At 29.1% G+C, this 16,241-nt stretch overlaps 2 pseudogenes; one reads left to right on the top strand and one right to left on the bottom strand.

Moving 5' to 3' along the window:
- Positions 1-1,344: 1,344 nt before the first annotated feature.
- LOC114384623 lies at positions 1,345-4,081 on the bottom strand (annotated as a pseudogene).
- A 4,680-nt stretch (positions 4,082-8,761) lies between these two features.
- Positions 8,762-12,889, top strand: LOC114385197 (annotated as a pseudogene).
- Positions 12,890-16,241: the final 3,352 nt, after the last annotated feature.

The raw sequence follows: 16,241 nt of genomic DNA, 5'->3' as shown, positions 1-16,241 counted from the left end.
ACATCAAGACAAGGAAAAACAAAAGAATATACACCCAAAAAAATAAAATACAGACGAAAGGCTAAAAAAAGTAATTTGAGATAGTTGGAGGAAACTTTTATTATTATTTGAATAATGCTTTAAATGCAAGTCTAAAAGACAAAGAAAGTAAATATTAAAAAAATTAGTTAATTGATAAAAAAACGATTAAGAAAGTGAGAGTGAGTAAAAGTCCTACCTCTAAGTTATGTATTATAATTTATAATATAATAATAGATTTATCTAGCTAGTAACTATGATTTCGTTTTAATTATATATATATATATATATATATATATAATATTAAAATCTTAAAGTATTCTTCTATGAAGAATTATAAATTAGCTATGCATATTACAACTATAGTTTTAAGTTTTTTTAATTGATCTTCGTTTGATTATTTCTAAAAAAATTACGGAAGTTTAAAACTCCAATGTAATGTATGATATACGTATTAACTGTTGCATTTTTCCTTTACAACAATTATAACTAGAAAATATTTTGTGTATTATAAGAATATGTCTAAATTTAATTCAATTTTCAAAATATAAACTAAAAATTATTTAAGACAGAAATATTTAACATTATGAAAAACGTATAAATGCAATTCATGTAGAATAATCTTTGAAACACGTAATAAAATATACAAGATTATAAAAAAAAGGTAACCATGAATAACTTTCAAAAATTAAATTTAGAAACAAAAATTACGTGTCATTTTTTTGTAAGGAAATGTACAAAGAGACTAAATTAGTAAATTTTCTTAGAAGAATTAATATAGTACACACAAAAATAATTAATTTGAGAATATAGATAGTAGAGAGTAAGAACTAAAAATAATATCTTAACAAGTTCATATAAAATAAAGTTAAAAAATATATACTTTTGACGTACGAAAAGGGGGGAAATTACATAAACTAAACTGATTAATTTAATTATTTTTGGAAAGCATAAAATAATTTCAATAATAAAATTACATGCATTAAGAATAAAAATAATATAATAAATTTATTTCACTCTAAGAAATTATTTGATTTTATAAAGGCGAATTATTTAATTATATGTTGAAAGTCTTAAAACCTGCCAGTTTTGTAAAAGGAAAAGTCCACCTTTGGTTTCATTGAGTCAAATTGTTTCAAAATATACATTACCACCCAGTGGCGGAGCCAGAAAAATTATAAAGTCTGGGCAAAAATTTAAAGATAGCAAATTCACATTGTATATAATATGTAAATAGTAATCAATCAAAATAAAAGAGACTCGTCATTTTGTCAACAAAAATATAGTTTAAAATAAAAGAGATAAACATAATCTTACAATAGCGGGTTAAATAAAATTAAGAGGCAAGTGTCCTTTCCGAGACTTCTTTGCGGTAAATGTTCGAATAATATCAATATCATCAAGCGACTTGAATATCTCCCGCTCGGTGTAACATACCATCAAGTCATTGAACCACACATCGTTGATCTTATTGCGCAATTTAGACTTGATAATCTTCATTGCTGAAAAAGCTCTTTCAACGGATGCTGTCGACACCGGCAATATCAAAGCTAGCTCAATAAGTTTATAAACCAATGGAAATACCAAATGTTTCTCAGTTTGAACCATCTTCATAGCCAAACTTTGAACATCTTCACAAGTGGAAAAAGAAGCATTTCTTCTCACTTGAAGCACATAAGTTTCAAGTTGATCCCTAATTGTTCCTCGGTCATCATCAGAAAAGTCTGCATGATAAATATCAGCAAGACGAGCAAGCTTATCAACATCAAACTTGGAGAAAGAGTTCTTGGGGTCAAGACATGAGAAGCAATCAAGTATAATGTTACTTCCTTCACTAAAGCGGTGATCCATCTCCACACATATTTTATCAATAGCAACATAAAAAAATCTTTGCACGGTAATGATGAAGATTAGTGATAGTCCTCCCTTCTGCTCTTGAACGACCCCGAACCGGTATTTCGTCATCCATATTTGGTACCGGAATACTTTTAGCTACACAAAATCCTTGGACATCGGCAAAAAAATTATTCCAGCCACTCTCTCTCATTGTGCCCAACCGAGCTTTGACAACATCAACTAATTCCATGGCATTCACAATATTAAGATCTTTTCTTTGCAATACATTTGAAAGCTCGTTTGTGATACCAAACAACTTTAACATTAACCTCAAAATAAAAGCAAATTTAAAGCTCTCCATTTTTTCTATCAAACCTGCTGCTTGAGATGGTCCACGTCCATCTTCATCAACCATACTAAGCACCTTTAACACGGAGGACCACATTTGATCCAAACGAAGCAATGTAGTATGATGTGAACCCCATCTAGTATCCCCGGGTCTAGTGAGACTAGATGATTGGTGTAAGCCCCTTCCTCTAGATATCTCACCACTCTCAAGTTTATTTAAAATATCTTTGTGTTGTGCCTCTGTCAAAGCATCCCTCCTCTTACAAGATGCACTTGTTGTATTCACAATCAAGGTGATGTACTTAAAGAAATCATGAATAGATGAGCAACTACTAGTAACAGACACAACAACCAATTGCAAACGGTGAGCATAACAATGGACATAGAAAGCATAAGGATTTTCATCTAGAATTTTTCTTTGCAAACCATTAAATTCACCTCTCATATTTGAAGCTCCATCATATCCTTGCCCTCGTATCCTTGAAATAGATAATGTGTACTTATCAAGAATACCATAAAGAGCATCCTTTAATGACTTAGATGAAGTATCTGTGACATGATGTAGAGCAATAAATCGTTCCACAACATTCCCTTTGTCATTCAAAAACCTAAAACAAATTCAACCAGTTTACTTGGCGGCATAGAGAGTAATAGGTAATGAAAATTGGAAATTGGAAAATACAACTACTAACCTCAACATCACCGCCATTTGCTCTTTGACAGATATATCACGTGACTCGTCAATAAGCACGGAGAATTGTCTATCACCAAGCTCTTCCATAATCACCTTGGTAACTTCATGTGCACAACACGTTGCAAGCTCCTTTTGAATGTCACCGCAAGTCATTTTGCAATTTTTTCCACCACGGTCAAAAGCATCCCTCACTTGTTCATTCTGAGATTTTACCCAATCTACCATCTCTCTAAAATTGCCCTTATTTAGCGAAGTAGAGGATTCATCATGGCCACGGAAAGCCATGCCTTGTGCTATGAGATATCTTGAACAATCTAAAGAACAAGTCAAACGAATCTTATACAATTCTTCTGATTCCTTGGTTTCTTTAGCAAACTTACTTGTCACACTTTGTCTTTGATTATTATAATCATTGTAGTGCTTGACACATGAGTTGTGCAAACTATTATGACTACCAACATGACCTTTCAAGCCTTGAGATGCATGCTTCCAATCTCTAGATCCGCTTTTAGTGAAGACTTCAAAACCAAAGTGCTCGGCCCTCCCGGGTTACTTAAATAGAAAACAATAAAAACAATAAGCTGCATCCTTTATCTCACTGTATTCTAACCATGTATAATTCTTATACCATGATTTACTAAATGCTCTTTTAACACTTCCAAATTGAGTACGAGGAAAGTTTGACAAATCTGGTTGCATTGGACCCTTCAATATATATGCCCTCCTCACTTGGTCTTGAATATCCGGAGCATACTCATTAATTTGTTTCCTACGACCTGGATCACGCACAATCTCATTTGGATTAAACTCATTAACCACATTATTAAGTGGTGGTTCTAATTCAGCTTCCGGTTGCACAACATTCACATTCTCAATATTTTCTCTATCAACCAAAAATCTCCTCATATCTGAAATAAAGATAAAATAGTTACAAAATTGTAGCAAAGAAAATTTTAGTGTTTGCAATTGATATATTAGAAAACTCTTTTGCAACCATGTATGTAGTGCAACACAAAAGACCAAAAAGAAATTATTAACTTAAGCAATCAAAAGTCTTTTCCTCTAAGCTTTTTTCCATATTAGAAAAGCAAAAAAAAAAAGGGAATAAAATATGACTTTTTCTTCTTCAATAAACGTGCTCTTAGTGGGGAAGAAAAAGAAAAAGTGTCCACTATGACTCTATGAGTTCACTGTTCACACTTGAGAAATGGAAGAAAAATTAAAGAACACGGAAGTATCACAACAAACAAAAACACTTTCCATCTTAATCACTTTTATTTTTCCTAACTTACCTTACCTGTGGCTGCTATGGGATTATGGAAGAGAAGACGGCGACGACGGCGCGGAGAGGAGGAAATAGAAGGAGTCGGCGATGGAGGGAAGAGAAGACACAGAGGAGAGGAGGAGGGAGGCGGCGGCGGCGACGGAGGGAGTTGGAGGAACTGCCCACTGCTGGATTCGGAGAGACGAAAACTTTCCGTTTCCTTTTTCCTTTTTCCTCTTTCTTTTTTTTTAAATTTTATTTGTTTTTTAAGACTAATAAAAAAATATTGGGCTTGTAACAAAAAAAAATGTCTAGCTGAGCCCGGGCATATGCCCCTGCTGGCCGCATGGTAGAACCGCCACTGTTACCACCCAATTCCCATCCCTCGTCATTCCTATTCCCATGTAACCCATGACATCACCATTATCATAGCTTCAACATATGCTCCTTTGGCTTAGCCACCTCCAAATCCAATATACATATTAAAGAGTATATAAATTACTCTATAATCTATATTTATAACATTTTATTATTTGATTAGCGGTGATTTTAACATACATGAGAGAATGAATGTTTTGTAATTAATATCTATTATCAAATGTACATAAAATGAAAATTTATGGATACTAACGAGTGGTTGATTTAAGTAGTATATGCTTAATTTTTAAGGTCCCGAAATTCGAGTTTTAAGTGTGAAAAAAAATTATTTAAGAATCTATCTGACCATAGTGTGGATATTTTTGGTTCAATAAGAATGATTTCCTATTAATTTTGTAGAAGATACATATAGTATAGGGAAAAAAGGTGAAAGATCGATCACGAGATTTATCGCCAAAACAGTAAAAAGGAAAATATTATAGTGCTAGAGAATTATGGATTGTGAATGTTATCGTCTCTAAATAGATATTAACACTACAGAGAAAATTACAGCGACATCTTATAATTTCTTGAAACCGCATAAAACATTTATATTTTTTAAACCATTATTAAAGTAGTTTATGTTAATTATTTGAAATACATCATATTGACACTCTTATTTTTTTAAATAAAAGAAACTATGATGTAATCATAAACTATTAAATAATTTGTGTTAAAATGACTATATATTATTTTATAACACAAATACATCATCATTAAACTCTTTAAAAAAAATTAGATGTTAGTGTAATTTGTTGTACTATTAAATTTGTATAGATATATTAAAGAGTGTATTGTTTATACACTATTATTATAAAATAGTTTTATATTATTATTTAATTATAATTAATAATTATTTTAAAAATCAATAAACTTATCCTATTATAATCCAATAATTGTGTTTCAGTATATAACTCTTTTTTATATATTAAATGTAGTCAAATATTTCAGTATTTATTATGTCTGGCAATATCTATTTTATATCATATATATCTTGTCCCGTGCGAATCTTTATTCTTTGTTGAAGTTGTTTTTGTATCATATGGCACAGAAACTGTTTACAAAAAAGGGGTATCTTTCGCGTATGGTTGATATCTAAGGTCTTCGAAAATATTTTAAAAAAAACTTGTGTATTCTAAAGCTAACTGTATTATTGACATTGTAAAGTAAAGGACCTAAAAAATTAATATTTCTTTTAGACCAAACATGGCAGTCGAGACACACTTGTCTTGTTCCTAGGCTAGGCGGCTGGTTTATATAAAAGTTTGATTGCACTTCTATTTCTCATATTTTAATTTACTTGAGATTTTAACTTTTAGTTGTAATTATTTGTGTTTAGTTTATTTTTAGTTCTTAAAATAAGTTATATTTAATAATTTAAAAAAATAATATAAAAGTGACTTTAGGTGGCTTTTGAAAAAAAAAATCATCAAAAACTATTAAATAAGTTATTTTACCAAACACATGCATTTTGCCTAAAGAAACTTTTTATCTAGTAAAATAAACTCTGAACTAAGTGAAAAATGTTGCCAAACACATTATGAGCTTTATGGCATGTGAAAGTTATATACTCTTCTTATTATTGGAAAGGGGCAAACGATTGCCAGTCTAGAGAAAGACGTATTCTTATATAAGCATTTCATGCCTGGCCAAGTAATATAAACCTGCTTTCTGCATTACTGAAGATGTTGATGAGCCAGTAACCACCAAAACTGTGCATATTTGATCATGTTGATTGTTGTGTAATATGGTTACTCCATGTTTCGAATAAATCCCAAAATCTATATATGCCCAATATTTAAAGCTACCAGTAGTGTTTTCCAGTTTAAAAGCCCTGATAGAGGATAAATATTCTTTTATATACATGTGGTACATTTCCAATCAGACCATCTTACAGGAAAACCTAAAATATCTTGGTTTATAGGAAGCAATTTGATGACAGATTCTGGCATTCTATTTCTGGCATTTTATTTCATCTGTTGTTTTTTAATTCCCTTTATGGGCCTAGTAAACAATGTCAGGCCCAGATACGGAGGATCCAGGTCAAACAATAGGGCCCAATTCAGCATTTACATTCTTTAAATATATAAAAATAACAACATTTTAGGTAATAATTTGAGCTAAAATACAATTTTAGACTTTTTTTTTTCAGATGAATTCTTTAAGTTTTAAAAGTTTATTTTAGTCTCATATAATTAGGGATGATAATACTTAGACCTTACGAATACTAGCAATGGGTAAAGTAAAAGCTTCTTCAATAGGGATAGATCAAGGTTCAAAGATTTATAAGTTTAATGGAGATTAGTGCAACAATGGGATCAAGTACTCAATATCAAAGAAAATGGTCAAGAATGTTTTAGTCGGTACAAATGAGATAAAGTGTCAATGTATTATTTTTAGGCGGGTCTTGAAAAATAATAACACATGACGTCCAAGTTTAAGAAATAGTTGTTTTTTAAGTTTATCGTTAGATTTAATCAACTTTAAGAATTAAAACATTACATTTAATGATGATTATGCTAAATGATCATGTCCCTGTTTTTTATATTCAGTTGTACCATTTTTCAATTATTATTTTTCATTGACTGATTAATTAATTTTACACTTTGAGTTAAATACAAGTAACAAATGTGTGCGAGGTTATATAAGTAACCATTAAGTACAAAAATAAAGATTAAAGTTGCTGTTGACATGAGGATAAGGTCAGAAATGAATATTTTTCTCAAATGAGATTATGGAATTAGAGATAGATAGTATAATATCCTATCAAACTCTACATTATCATTTGTACTTAAAGTGTTTTTATTGGACCAAATTAATTTTTCTGTCAATTTTTTACACTTACAATATTAAAGTTGACAAATATAACAAACAATTATTTAACGTGATATTTCTCACACTTTATCATTCTCACCGAATTAACAAATTAACCTATAGTAAATTATCAAAAGGACAAATATAATATAAAAGATACACTTTAAGAAATAACAATAATAAAATTTAAACTTGAAAGAAAGAAAAAATAAAAAATATATTTTAGTGTACAAAATTTCATTCTCTACCAAACAAGGCACTTTCTTTGAGTTTAACGAAATAGTGGTCGTATGGGAGGTAGATAGATGGTAGTGAAAGAAGGCGATGGCCATGAATGAAGGTAGATTTTATTAATTATTTTGGTCAACATTGTCCCGTACGTGAGAGTTACTATGTGAATAAAGAATTGAAATGAGCAGTAACTTACCGTTATAGTCTGAAGGCACTGAGATTTTAATTGTCACACTAAAAATGAACGGCTTATTTATTCTTTTCATTTTCACCCCAGCCATGAGTTAAGCACTAACTTTTGCTGTGTACAACTTGAAATTCTCAAATGAACCACTGCTTAATTTCCCTCTTCTGAGTTGTCAATCTACTCAATTTCTTAATTCGTTTGCAGTTGACATCTATCATCTTTACATACAAATATAATTCATTTGTTAACTATATATAACCAATTTAAATTATATATATTAAATGCTATATTCATTAAGCACAATATATTTGTTATTAGATATTTTTTTAATGTAATGTATGACTTTTTATATATAAAAATTTATTAGAAAAACTCATTATTAATCAAAATATAGTTATTACAAATTTTAATACTTAAAAATAGATATTAACTTCTTCATATTATTATTATTATTTAATAATGCATATAAATTAAACTCTTAAATAATTTTTTTAAGCACGAATAGCCGTATAATTAATTTTTTCAATAAAAACTATTCGTACGTAATATAAGAAAGTGTATCTCTAAACTACCTAAGTCGGCTTTCTTATTATCACCACATGGTACTTGCAATGTTACAACTACTATTCCGTTCTTTTTCTTTTCTTTTTGAGGAACTACTATTCCGATCTTAAACACTGGTGTATATAAGGATCAGATTTTATCCTAGCTAAGTAATATAAATGATTTCAATATAAATATTTAAAAGAAATATTTCATCCAATGCCTTCGTACGGCCCATGAAATTACAACCGCTCTTCTTGTTGCTGAGTTCTTTATAAACTTAACATCACCAAGATCACTCCTTTGAGTTTCATTTTATGATTCTCTTCATTGAACTTATAATAATTCCTTCAAGTGCGTTATTATTTCTTAGCTAGTAGTAGTAGCTAGAGGAGGAGCATTGGCTAAGATGAGTTTATTGTCAACTTTGGTTTCTTTGGTTTTGTTGTTGAAGTGTGTTCAGGTGCAAGGTGACACTGATAGTGATCATGCTAGAAACTTCATTACGTGGGAAGACTTCATGGTGGATGAACAAGGTATAACATCCAATGTTGGTGGTCGAATTATTGTGGTCGATCAAAGTGGTAAGGGAGATTCAACAACTGTTCAAGGGGCTGTAGATATGGTTCCCCAAAACAACACAGAAAGGGTCAAGATATACATTTATCCTGGAATTTATAGGTTTGCAATAACAATTAACTTAATTTTCATTGTCATTTTCATCATATAATTAACATTTTCCATAAAATTTCTCTTGGCTTTTACATCCTAATTACAGTTACAAGCAGTTGTTATTTTTCTTTGCTAGTTCTCCATTTCCGCATGAAAAAGTTAAACGATTATTTTTTTTAAAAGGAAAAGTGATATATGGTATGAATTATATATGCTACAGTTGTGATATATACACAAAGTATATTATACTTCCCGAGAGAAGAGAAGATAGTTTAAATGATTTAATAAATCTTCCATCTATATATATTTTAATCTTTGACATCTAATTTCTTCCTTTCTCTCCTTTTGAATTAAATACCATATGAAAGAATTTGAATGTTTTAAACTCTAGTCCATTTAAATGTTAGATTTTAAGCGATATATATACCTTTCCTCTCTTTACAATTTTCAATTTCACTAGTTTTGAATATGTATTATTAACTTTGGGATTTTATTTTAAAATATAAAACAAAACTTGAAATCGCAAAGTTAATATAGTATGTGATTTTTTTTTCATCTCTTTAATGAGATATTTACAGTTAGTTGTCAATAGTAATAAGAGTCACAAATAAGCGAAATGCTCTTTAAATTAGTTCGTGGGAAGTGAAATAATACATCTTAAAAGGTATGAATAGGAAAGGGGTCACTTTTTTAAGATGGCAAATGGTTTGGTTTGGGTTGCTAGTGAAATTTTATCTAGTATTTGTCTTTAATTTGTATGAGATAAAGCATGCATCCATCTATCTCATCAATCACATGCACGATTTAGATGTCAATATTTTGTAATAATTGAGATATGCAATAATGTTTTGCATATGCAGAGAAAGAGTGCATGTGCCCAAAAATGAATGAGAGAGAGGCAAATATAACGGCGAATGCACAAAATATAACGGAGATAGCGAATGCCATACCTATTATCACTAATAGCACTAAGGCATCAGACAAAGGCAACGATGGCCAAGAAATGGGCACTGTTAGTACAGCAACTGTATGGGTAGAATCTGATTTCTTCTGCGCAACTGCTCTTACAATTGAGGTAATTGAGGACTAACTTATTGCTATTTGCTACCTACATTTTTCTTTTCTTAGAGGGAGGGTTACTAAAACTAATACTTTTCTCTAATTAGTCAACTACACAATCTTGAGAGTGCACCAATTAGTCAATTAGACAATCTTAAGAATGCTCTTGTATAATTATTTTTTTTTTTATTAAACTTAGACATTGGTTTGAAGTATTTTCCATCCATATCGATAACCTCTTTTGAAAATCCAACTTACCGCTTATAATAAAATCTTTTCATCCAATCACATAAAAATAAGTTAAAATTAACTTATACATAAATCAAAATCAACATTTTTGGATAATTAACCTAAAATCATTTAACTTCTATGGAAGCTGACTTTAATTTATGCATAAATTATTTAGTGTATGAGAAAGAGAGAAGTTTAGTTCATTTTTTCAGGATAAATAATTATTTTGGTTCTTGAATGTGTAATTCATTGACAAATTCGTTTATAAAAGATTAAAATTCAAAATTTAATTCTCAAAAGTGTAAAAAATGCAACAAATTTATCTAGCCATTAACTTTCGTCTGTTACTGTTAATAAAATAGCTTATGTAGTACAGAGGAAAATTTTTGTCACAAAACTGATTGTCAACGAAAATGTTAGTAATCTTTTGTTGGATGAAACTATCAGAAATTATTTTTTGGAGGAAAATTTCAATAATTTCTTTTTAGATCAAAATATCAGTATGTTTTCATTAGATCAAAATGTTAGTAAGTTATCATTATTGGATCAAAATGCCAGTAATTTTTCATTGTATTAAAATGTCAGTAATTTTTTATTGGATCTAAATATCAATATATTTTTATTGGACTAATTTTTTAGACTCCAAATTTCGTTTCATTTAAGAGTAAATTTTTGTCTTTTTTATCGTTACAAGCATAACATTACAATAATCACTTAAAAAATATTTTGACAAATATAATTTAAAACAAACATAATAATGACCATAATATTGATTAATAACCATAATTTGTCTGTCACAATAGAAATTATCCAAAATAAATATTGTACCAATTTACCAAAATAAACATTGCAACAATGTATCAATCATTATAAATTTATCCAAATTATAATAATTAGTCACAATCTACTATAAATAAATGATAAAAAAAGATGAAAATTTACCTTAAAATTATATTTTATCCTTAAATGAAACGAAATTTGGGGTCTAACAAATTACTCTAATAGAAACATATTGATATTTAGGTCAAATAAAAAATTACTAACATTTATGTCCAATAAAAAATTATTGACATTTTGATACATTGGAAAATTATTGATATTTTGGTCCAATAATGATAAGTTACTGATATTTTAGTCCAATAAAAATGTATTAACATTTTGGTCCCAACAAAATTATTGTCATTTTTTTTTTGAATAAAAAATAATGACATTTAGGTCTAACAAAGATAATTTAGTGACATTTTCGTTCAATCTATTCAATATGGTCACAGTGACAATTAATTTTGTAACAAATTCGTCTCTCTATGTCATGTGTCATGCAGACTATTTTATTAATGGTAACGAATGAAATTTAACGGTCGAATAAATTTGTCGCACTTTTTATATTTTCTGAGACTAAATTTTGGATTTTAATATTTCAGAAATGCATTTTTCAGCAAATTATACATTTAAAGACAAAAATGACTATTATATATATATATATATATATATATATATATATATATATATATAATTGATGCATTATTGCTTTTAGAAAAATTAATATGTACTGACTCAAGCCTAAGTAATACAAAAACAAACATGTGTATATTTGTTTTTCAGAATTTGGTGGATAAAGATGCAGATAAACGTCAAGCAGTAGCATTGCGTGTAGACGGTGATAAAGCTGTATTTTATCGAGTTAGGCTTGTGGGGGAGCAGGACACTCTCTTGGATAACACAGGAATCCATTATTTCTACCGAAGTTACATTCAAGGATCCGTTGATTTTATATGTGGCAACGCAAAATCATTGTTCCATGTAAACAAATTGCCACTTTGGTTGTTTTTAATGTTTACTTACTACTTCTTTTGAAACAAACTTGTACAGTTTATTATGCAAAATCATTTTTCACTTTTACTTCTAAGCTGCCTCATTTTCTTTTTCTAACACTTTGAATTGGTGTTGATTTGTTGCACCAGGAGTGTGTACTAGACTCTGTAGCCGAGTTTTGGGGAGCAATTGCAGCTCATCACAGGGATTCAGCAGATGAAGATACAGGGTTTTCATTTGTTAATTGCACAATCAAAGGAAGTGGGAGTGTTTTTCTTGGGAGAGCTTGGGGGAAGTATGCAGCAACAACATATTCCTTCTGTGACATGGATCATGTTATTCTTCCCTTGGGATGGAGCGATTGGGGTGATCCATCTAGACAAGGGTATCATTTCAATCTCAAATGTGAATGAATGAATGTAGTATCAAACAAGAATTCTGTTAGAATGCATAATAATTAATCATTATAAGAAAAAAAATATTTGAAAAATTAGAAATAATAAAAAAAGCACAACTTTTTTCTTTTCTGGTTTCTACAGGACTGCGATGTTTGGGGAGTATGAATGTTCAGGAAAAGGATCAAACAGAACTGAGAGGGTGGAATGGTCAAAAGCTTTAAGCAGTGAGGAAGCTATGCCTTTCCTGAGCAGAGACTACATATATGGAGATGGATGGCTTAGACTATAATAGCAACTTCTCCTACTGTATCATAATGATATACATGCTTCTCTATTCATCTCTTTATTTGTTTATTTACATAGCACCACCAAAAAATGAGTGCTAACTAGCTTAGAGTTCAAGACACACAAACAAGTTGTCATAGAATCCTAAATATGGATAATTGTAAACAATTTTGTGTTCAGTTCAAAAGTTTTTTTCTGCTCTCTACCAAGTGTTAATTAAATTATAGTATTAATTAGGACCTTGGCCAGAACATGGAAGAAGTACGTGAAAGGAAACTTCAATAACTCTTACAATGATTAGTAATAATAAACTGACACCAAGTCTATTACAATAAATTGTTTAGGTTAGTAATAATCACAGATTCCCCCTATATATGTGGGAAAAAAAAGTTTTAACACCTAACAAGACAACACAAAAAAAAATCGCATAAATTAAATCTACGCCTTACAGACTCCATGAAAATAATTACTTAAAGCATTTCGTTATATAGAGTTACAAAATTTATTAGCACCACAAATGACCAATAGGCTAAATGATTAGATCAAGACATCAAGTTAATTAAGAAACATAGATAAGATGAATTAACCGTACATTTTGGTTGGAGTTCCAGCGTGTTCTCAGACCAAGCCAAGGGACAATTCCTTCTCGTAGAACACCAATCCAATAAGTTCATATTTTTTTATAAGAAACAAATAACAGTATTTTTAACAGTTTTTTTTATAAAAAAAAAAGACCATAAATATTACACAAGCATTGTATACCAACATGTCTCCATACTCGTATCCGATATTCCGACAGACTAAAATTTATTATCTCATCTTCGTATCGGATATCCCTGATCTCGTCCCGTACCCGATTCAAATTAAAAAAAATAATTTTTTAAAGAAAATATCAAAAATTTAATTTTAGAAAAAAATAAATTGATTGTTAAATATTTATTTTTAACTACTTATATATATCAATAAATTCATTATAACGCATGTGTCTACAAAAATCGTTAAGAAAAGAATATTAAATTATGTAAAAATTTTAAAATAAAATTAACTAGTAATAAAAATTCTAGGCCTTTTGATTAAATTATGTAAAAATTTTAAAAAATTTAAGTGACGGAATGAGTCTGAGTTTGGGATCAAGACGGATATAATAATCCCATATATGTACCTGTATTCGACTTTTGGTTATCCGACAATTTAGAAGAAATAGCCACTAATAGTAATTTTCTTGTCATATCCAAGTGTGTAACTATAGCGGCTTTTTTTACCACGCGGGCACAATTTTTTTCCAAAAATTACGGATTAGGGAAAAAATTATCCGATCAAAGTCATAATTGACCCAACTCAAAGTGGAACACTAATTTATGATTTCTGAAATTATTATTTTCTCTGAAAGAAGTAGTAAATGTTTTTATGACTTTCTTTTTGCGTTAGACCAATTTTAAAGGAATGGTATTCAAATTCGATTTTAATATTAAATTTATTTTTTAATGTTACATAAAAAAGTTGTAATTTATTTTACGACTTCCATTATATTTTTTTAAGTTATTCCATGAATTTAGTTGTGTATCTTTTTTATTGTTTTCATAATTTTTATTTAATAAAATTATTTTAATACTAAACACAAATTAACCACAACATGAAATTAAAAAAAAAATTCAGTGTGAGACGTCGTCTCACTGTTAATTTCTTTTTTTAAAAAATTCACTTGTAAGACATTCTTTTATTTAAATTTATTATCGTTGGGGTTCTATTAAAAAATTTAAGTATTCTGTTTACATTAATTAAAAAAACAATAACAAATAATAATTGACAATATTAGGAAAAAAAATAATTCACCACTTTTTAAAATAAATTAAAAATAGCGTTATAATTTTTTTAAAACAAAATATATTTTAAAAATATTTAAAAAAAAATGAAACCACCCTACAATAAAAATACGTGAACAACAATAATAGCAAAATTAAAAAAAAAAACAAAGAAGTCATGGATGAAGTCACAACTTCCTTTTACAATTAATAAAAAAAACTGAATTCGCAAGAGTTTTATGACTTTGCTGTTGTCATATAAAAAAACTTAAGTAAGAAATGTTTAAACGACTTCTTAAAAAAATGGTTGACATTAGATAAAAGCTATAAAGATATTTGTGATATCTTTTAGAGAAAATAAAAAAATAATAACTTCAGAGTCGTAGCATATTCAACATCGATCGTGGAGTCGTGCATATCAATCACGACTTACTCCTAATTGGATGATTTTCAAAAAATGATAATTTCTGAAAAAAAAGGTATAAAAAAGCCCAACTATTGCATAATAAGATTTTAGACATGTATTCGCTCATCGCTCTTCTACCAAGCAAATCGTCAAAAAATCATCATTCATATTTTACACACATCTCCAATATAAATATAAAAATATTATTAAGGCTTATTTATGTAATGCACAAAATGTTGAAAATTATTATAAATTAAATTTTAATATATATGTATATATATATATATATAAATTTTTTTTAATACCATCATAAATATTTGTCAATATAATTTTTATATAAAGTTCTTAGATATAGAGTCAAAGTATTCTTTTATAGTAAATATATTAATTAATTACATTTAAATTAACTTTTCATATGAAAATTCAATTTCTTGCACGGGAAAATCTAGACGAAAACAGAAAAATAAAAGTCAACGTGTGAATGCTTTCTCTTCCATTGTTGATAAGTGAACATCTTCACATTTAATTAAATACTCTATTCCTTTCTTTGTATCGTCATATCACATATATACATCCTTTTCTCTTCTCTCTTTCTATATAATAGGTGTTTAGTAAAGATTGGAAAACACAATCTAAATAAGAACAATGCTCATTTGGGTGCAACTATTAGACACAAAGCTTGTTAAGCATCACTGCTTAACACCGTTTGTGCAATATGGATCTTCATCAAAATTTTCTCTTTAGTTTAAATCAAAAGCATTCACTATATATATTCTCTCTTATTTAATTGTTGTACAATGATCAATGAAGGGCTGAGATGCTGCAAGATATTTGCTAGATCGAGGTACCTTTATCCATAGCCTTTTACTGTGATTAATAAGCACTTCCTTTATATTTTCTTATGTGAAACGGTGGACAACAAGTAAATGAAGCAAATTCATATCTGTGAATCTATGAGCCTAACAAATTCTTGCCTATAATATAACGGGGGATGGAAGCGTGTTTGTGAGAGAGTTATGATTCATGACACCATCAACTCGTGACTCATGAGTTAAGCTTATTAATTGTTTTTACCTTAAATGGCCAAGGACTGTAATGAAGGGAGAATTTGAAATGATTTTTGCCATTGTAAAAATTTAAGTAATATTCACTCTCGTCACTCTTCAGCACACTTATGTTTTTATATCGTAATGATGACTCGCGACTCTACATGGAAGGTAATGG

The sequence above is a fragment of the Glycine soja genome, chromosome 14, assembly GCF_004193775.1.
Source record: "Glycine soja cultivar W05 chromosome 14, ASM419377v2, whole genome shotgun sequence".
In the NCBI taxonomy this organism is placed as follows: Eukaryota; Viridiplantae; Streptophyta; class Magnoliopsida; order Fabales; family Fabaceae; genus Glycine; species Glycine soja.
The sequence above is the reverse complement of the archived record's forward strand: the minus strand, read 5'-3'. Positions and strand labels throughout refer to the sequence as shown.